The sequence below is a fragment of the Cyprinodon variegatus genome, unplaced genomic scaffold (assembly GCF_000732505.1).
Source record: "Cyprinodon variegatus isolate N-32 unplaced genomic scaffold, C_variegatus-1.0 Scaffold447, whole genome shotgun sequence".
Classification (NCBI taxonomy): domain Eukaryota; kingdom Metazoa; phylum Chordata; class Actinopteri; order Cyprinodontiformes; family Cyprinodontidae; genus Cyprinodon; species Cyprinodon variegatus.
In genome coordinates, this window is record NW_015150900.1 from 793749 (window position 1) to 800239 (window position 6491).

General features: G+C 40.3%; 1 protein-coding gene across 3 annotated transcripts in view; it reads left to right on the top strand.

Annotated features, from left to right (window-relative positions):
- Positions 1-269: 269 nt before the first annotated feature.
- Positions 270-6491, top strand: part of srcap (Snf2-related CREBBP activator protein) — a 49825-nt gene continuing 43603 nt past the window's right edge. For 2 of the 3 annotated variants that reach the window (XM_015389095.1, XM_015389097.1), the window contains exons 1-2: positions 270-509; positions 5190-5266. The gene's annotated coding sequence lies outside the window, so the exon portion shown is untranslated. The remainder of the gene's footprint in view (positions 510-5189; positions 5267-6491) is intronic. The other variant, XM_015389096.1, reaches the window with a different exon arrangement.

Below are 6491 nucleotides of genomic sequence, written 5' to 3' on the forward strand. Positions count from 1 at the left end.
AGCACTTCAAGAGAATAAATAATAAATAAGTTTGTTACTCCTCATCTCTAAATTCTTTTAGCGACGTGTACAAAAACAAATGAAATATGCCCGAATAAATAGAATTGCAAATCATCGTCCGGCAGAGACGTAAAATCTTTTTTGGTCTAAAATAAGTGTAACACAAAGGCAAAAATAATTTACATAGTTTTAAAGACTGCCGTTTCCAAATTTCAAGTGGCGCGCTTGACGCTATCTCGCGAGATTACGGAGTGTTGTGTACTTTGTCAGCAGCAGCGCTCCTCCACCATTTCGCTGCGTAAAGTCTCCTCCCCGCGACCGCTACATTCTGCGCCGAAACCCAGTCTCTCCCGCTCCGGATTTTAACTTCTTCCCACAGTCCTAGGTGTACCTCGTTGGGTACCGAGAGCCAGTTTGGACTACCGGCATCACGGATTGAGTGCGATTTTGCGCGGATGACGACTCCTTCAGCGAGAATTTAGTAAAAGAAAATCAGTCGGAAATTTCAGGTAGGTGGGAACTTAAGATGGCGGCCATGAGAGGGAGGGGGCAAGGAGGAAGTAAAGGGGGGGCACGAGGGGGTGCTGAAACTAACGACATGAATCTACGAGGCTACATTTGATTTATTTGTATACTTTAAATAACTTGCATTAAAGGTCGATTTGCATCACAATGTAAAATGCCTTATGTTAAACTCTTAGCACCAATGAAGGTAACATAACGCTTCAAACAGCACTTTGATGCAAGTCAAGATTTTGTAAGGAAGTGTTACTAACCCCCTTTGAATCCCCCCCGCATATTCAATGCAACATTTATATAAAACTTTAAAATTTACGTTTAATATATATTTTTTTGCTAGTCACGGTTGGCTGAAACATTTCTTAATGGTTATAAATAAGTTAGGAAATGCTGTAAATTTTCGAAACAGATTTGACCCCACGCAGTGACGTCACCTGCGACCCTACTCCCTCCTCCTTTGCCTTACGTGAACAAGCGGGTTTAATAAGACTTTTTGTGTGTTTTTTTTATCGTTATAATTTATCAGATGTTTGTTTCAATCGGCCCAGTCTGAACCTGAACATTACATAACAAACAGCGAGAGGGAATGGGCGCCTGCGCATTAAATTATCGCACCCTCCTAACTCTTCAAGCTTTGCTAGTTAGCTTGCTTTCTCTTTTTTCGCGCAACACAACCCAGTGTTTATTGTAGATGCTAGCGTTGCTCGGCTAACCAGGAACGTACCGCGTTTAGTGTTTATTTTTTTTAAACTGAAGGAAGACTGCTGAGATCATTCTCGGACGGGAAGCAAAAGTCCGAATCTCTGATCACATGATCGACGGAACCGGTGCTCATAGATATAGCTGCTGGATAAACGGGCTTGGTTTTTGACCACGGGGGTTGCGTTTACATGCGGCGACTGGACCCAGCTCCAGTGCGGAAATGTTACCGAAATCAAAGATTGAATGGCTCGAGGCCCAATTAGGCGCGCGGCATCACCGGCTTTCTTTCTTTCTTCTTTTTTTTTACCCGGTTAGGGAGAGCGCGTGCTGCAGAATTCCCAGCAGCTTCCTGTGGGCGACTGCAGCACGTTCAACTTGGAGCTGCTGCTCCGGTTTTTATTACTGCTGCAACATTACCCACTGAAACACAGCCACATACACCGAGCACTAGCAAGGAGGTGTCCAGCCTAGCAGTGCTTCTGCTTCCCCACTGGCGTGACATGTCACTCCTACAGATACATAATTAATAAATACAGATATTAGTTCTGTTTTTATATATTCACTGGCCTAAAAAGCTTTGAATGCCTCTAGAAAGTCTAGCCAGATATGTGCCAAGAAAAATCCCTTAAATAATTTATTTCCTTTCTTCATATCACTTCTCCCTAATTTTATATAATAAATGTTTGCATACAAGTATTTATATGTTTAATGTAACCAAGACAACAACATACGTGCCTATTTAATGTAATGAGTAGATGAACCTCTAAGCTGTCACTTTTGTATATTTTTGTCCCCTAAAAAAGTTCCATTTCTTTTTTAAATATACCATATTTCCCAATGGTGTTATGACCACATTGGTATTAAAACCCAGCTAGGGAAAGGTATGCAAAAATAAGTCACTTTTATCCTACCATTAAAATATTCTTCCTGTGCAGTAGGTCCAGTAGGCTATTTCAATGTTAGCAGATATTCCACAATCAGAGGTTAGTGGTAACAGAATGAAAATGGAAGTGATCGGGAATGGCAAAAACCTAGCTGCAAAGTTTTAGGGCATATAATATTATATTGTAGCCAGATGAGGGGCAAAGGTCACAGGGGTTACCAGCTTCCTCCAGGTCTATTAAGACCTTGAAACTTTGTTTGTTCTCAGTTTAGTTTAGCGGCTATAGAGCTTGAGGGAATGGCCTTCTGTTCCAGATTGAAGCCCAGCTTTCTTTAAAAAAAAAAAAAAAAAGTCAAGGAGTGTCAGATCCAGCATTGTAAAGCATGCCACCACTGAACACTGAAGTGATGAATCGTACCTCTCTGTCTGGCAGTTCAATGGGGGAGTCTGGGTTTGGTAGTTGCTAGGTTACTGGAGGGTGCTTGAATTGTGTCAAGTTTAAAGTTTGCAGCGGGGGACAGTGTTTTCCCTAAGTTGGGTTCTATCCCTTAGTTCTATTTTAGACCTAATGCCTCAGGATAGCAATGGTTTACGGACAATTTCATGCTCTCAACTTTGAGGAAAAAATGTATTTCTTTTCTTTTTACATTGTTTAAATAGCAGTGTCCCTAAAGACATAGAACAGGCAGTTTGGTGTTGAGGAACTTCACTGACCTGCAGAGACTCATGATGCCAACCTATGAGATTATTTGAAGAGTGAAATTGTCTAGCCTTGAACCAGAATCAGAAATACTTTAATAATCCCAGAGGGAAATTACTATTTTTTTAATGTACAATGCTCACTGTACAAATGGTTGGACATTAGCATAAGGAAACCTGCAAAAATTGTTGTGACATCCTTCTGAAAAGTGCTGGGATGGTTAGATGGGATGGTTAGATCATGTGCACTCATACTCCCTCCAGCAGCTTAGCTAAAATTCCTTTAGTTTTGATAAGGGATGTTGCAGATATGTGTAAAATGTATCTCAACTATTTTCTGAGTTTGGGGCAATTTCTTCTCCAGCTTTATAAACTAAATTCAAATGTTGCACAATATTCTACATGACACAAGAACATATTGAAATAGAATCTGATAAAGTTTCATCCATTCATTATAAAGTCTAAGGCGAGTCTGAGATATGAACTGTCGGAGATGGAACTACAGTTGTTCTGTTAATTGCGTTGGCAAAAAGAAAAAGGAGGACGCGTAGGTTGTCCATTGTAGTTGTTCCTCGGTTTTTCTAAATGGCGCGCCACGGCACCGAATCGAGAAGGGCGACCACACAGACAGCCGGAAAGGCATACCAAGGACCAATCACAGCTTCTTTTGGGCTGCGCACTTCCGCTTGAGGTCTGCGCGGGTTTGCGACCGTCCGACACATAGTCAGGATTTTTTTTGAGGTGCGTGACAACAGTTGCAGAACCTCTTAGCGGGGGGCGTGGTCGCGCACAGAGACAGATTTGACGGTTGCAGAGGCTATGCGTCGGAAGCATAAATTGACCTTTATTAATGAAAAGACGACTTTAGACCTCTGAGCATCCATCCAAATTATTCAGTCTCTAGCGATAAATTTGTTTAAAAAGTGGCTTGACACCAGAAATATGAAATTTCCATCTGCAGTTCTGTTCTTGAATGGCTTTTCCTTCCACTAAACTTTCCATGAATATGCTTGCATACAGCACTCAGTGGCCCATCAGCAGTGTTAGAAATGACCTTCTGTGGCTTCTCCTCATGGAGGGCGTCATTGACTGTCTTCAGGACATTGACCAATCAGCAGTCTTTATTATGATTCAGCAATCTGCTAAACCAGTGCTTTTCAACCCTGGTCCTCAAGGCCCTGCATGTTTTAGATCAGGCATCCCCAACCTCCAGGCCTGCTGTCCTGCAGGTTTTAGAGGTTTCCTTGCTTCAGCACAGCTGATTTTAATTAAAAACTGATTAACAGGCTTTAGATCTACTGCAATCCTTATAATCAGCTGTGCTAAAGCAGGGAAACCTCTAAAACCTACAGGACAGCGGGCCTCGAGGACCGAGGTTGGGGATGCCTGTTTTAGATGGTCCTCTGCTTCACCACACCTTATTCAGATAATTGGAGTTAAAAAAAAAACCTGTTAATCTGCTATCAATTGATCAGGTGATTTCAGGCCAGACATCACCTGACATGCAGGACTAGGGTTAAAAAAACACTGTACTAAACCATACAGATGTGCAGGTGTTATTTAATAATTAGCTGACTGTAGTCGGTAACAATCTGTTTCAAATTTGTAACTTTTTTCATAGTATTAAAGTATTTATTATAAGTATTCAAATTTCCTTTTTGCTCTTATCTGTGTATTTTTTCTAAAAGACTTAAAAATAAATTTGAAAGGAAAAATGTTCACAAGAAATGATCTTTATAATTTCATTTTCTATAGTCTCACTAATTACCACTATGTGAATGCACAGGTTCATCCCACTAAATCTTATTATGAAGTCATTCAATTTCTGCAGTTTAAAAAGCTAAACTTTAGTATAGGTTATAGCAGAAATATAATTAACAATGCTTTTAAGGATCAGAACTTAAAATGAAATTGATCTAAAATTGAGTTTCTTTTAAAATTTTCAATTTACATAAGATTAATAGTAAAAAAGATTTCCATAATAATCTGAGAGACTGCTTAGGTCAGCAGAAATGGAATAATATTCCCCTGTGCTCCAGTATGAAAAAAATGTAAAGCAAGGGGGGTGGTGGCCTAGTGGTTAGGGCGTAGAGCTTGGAATCCTGAGGGCCTGAGTTTGAGCCCCACTCCCACATTCTGCCATAGTCATAGTGCTCCTCGGGAGCCCCACAATGGCAGCCCAAGGGGATGGCTTAAAAGCAGAGGTAAATTTCTCCAATATAAGATCAACAAAGTTTGATTTCAAAAAATGTAAAAAGCCTCTCCGTTTCTGTTTAATAGGAACCTTTTCACATAGTTGAAGGTTCAAGAGAAATAGATTGTTTTAGAAGAACTTTTCATTGTGAAATGCAGCTGATGATTTATTCTCTGTTTTTCACTTCCCCAGAATATGTGGAAGGGATCCTAATTTCAGCATCCTGGAAGTAGAAAGCACAGAAGACCTGTGTCTCACACCACAGACAGGTACGGCGTCGCTTTGTATTCGTACGACCGATCAGACCAGTAGGTTTTTGACCTCATTTTGTACTAATAAGTCTTAAAATGTGCCCTGAATCAGACACTGATGTTGACTTGTCTAAAGATAGCTACACAGTTGTGATTTTAAGGTTATGTTTGTGTCCAAACTGCTCAACGATGATAGCTGCTGAAAAAATAGGATGTGAATTTTGTTAACAAAAGCAAACTTCAGCAGCTAGGATTAGAAAGAAACAGGGTGGGACTGCAGTTAAACATGCATAGAAAGCACCCAGTTCAATTTCCCTTTTTGTATTTTATGGGATAGATCAACATAAAATGAATAGAAAATACCACATTTACTTTGGTTCTACTAAATGACACTAAATGTTTTGCTGTTAGAAATCCCCTTAATAGTAAACAGTTCATCTTTGATCAAGTCTAACTTGGTATATTTGCAGCCAATCTGTTTTTTGCCTCAGAAGTTTGGAAAAGAACATTAGAGGAAAAACAGCATCATGAAGACCATGGAAAGGAGGAGCAGGTTAGGGAGAAAGTTTTAATTGAAAGCAGGGCTGCGTGATTCTTTTACCAAGCAGCCGCACCATACTGTTTAATATTGAGTGCAAAATTTTTTGACTTTTAAATACAGTGCTGCATCCCAGTAATGTATTTAGTTGGTGGATGGACACCTGTTGCCATTGATGCCTCCATCTCAGGAGTGTTCAACTTCAGTCCTCAACACTGCTGAATCAAATGAGTGGCTTGTTACCAATGCTCTGCTGAGCTAAACGAGGGGATTGAGTGCGTTAGTAAAGAGATGCATCTAAGGCTACGTTCACACTGCAGGCCTTGATGCTCAATTCCTATTTTTTTTGTGAAATCCGATTTTTTTTGCATTGCCGTTCACATTTCCAAATACATGCGACTTCTATGTGAACTCCTGTGTAAACTGCATTCATACAGCTTAAGTGTCCCGCATGCACAATGCAATGATGTCACATGCCAGCGTGATTTGTGTTTACGGAAGTAAACATGGATGTAGTGCTGGAGCGCATCTTCTGATCTTTCCAGACCTTAAAACCTCAATCTTTTCAAGAATGTTTGTTTTCTCTTCCCGCTTCTGTATATCAAGAAGCATAATAGTGACCTATGTCGGTTACTAATGGCGTTCAGGTCGGATGAATGCTTCCTGGCCGTTCGGACACAGGTCGCATTTGAAAAGGTCAGATTT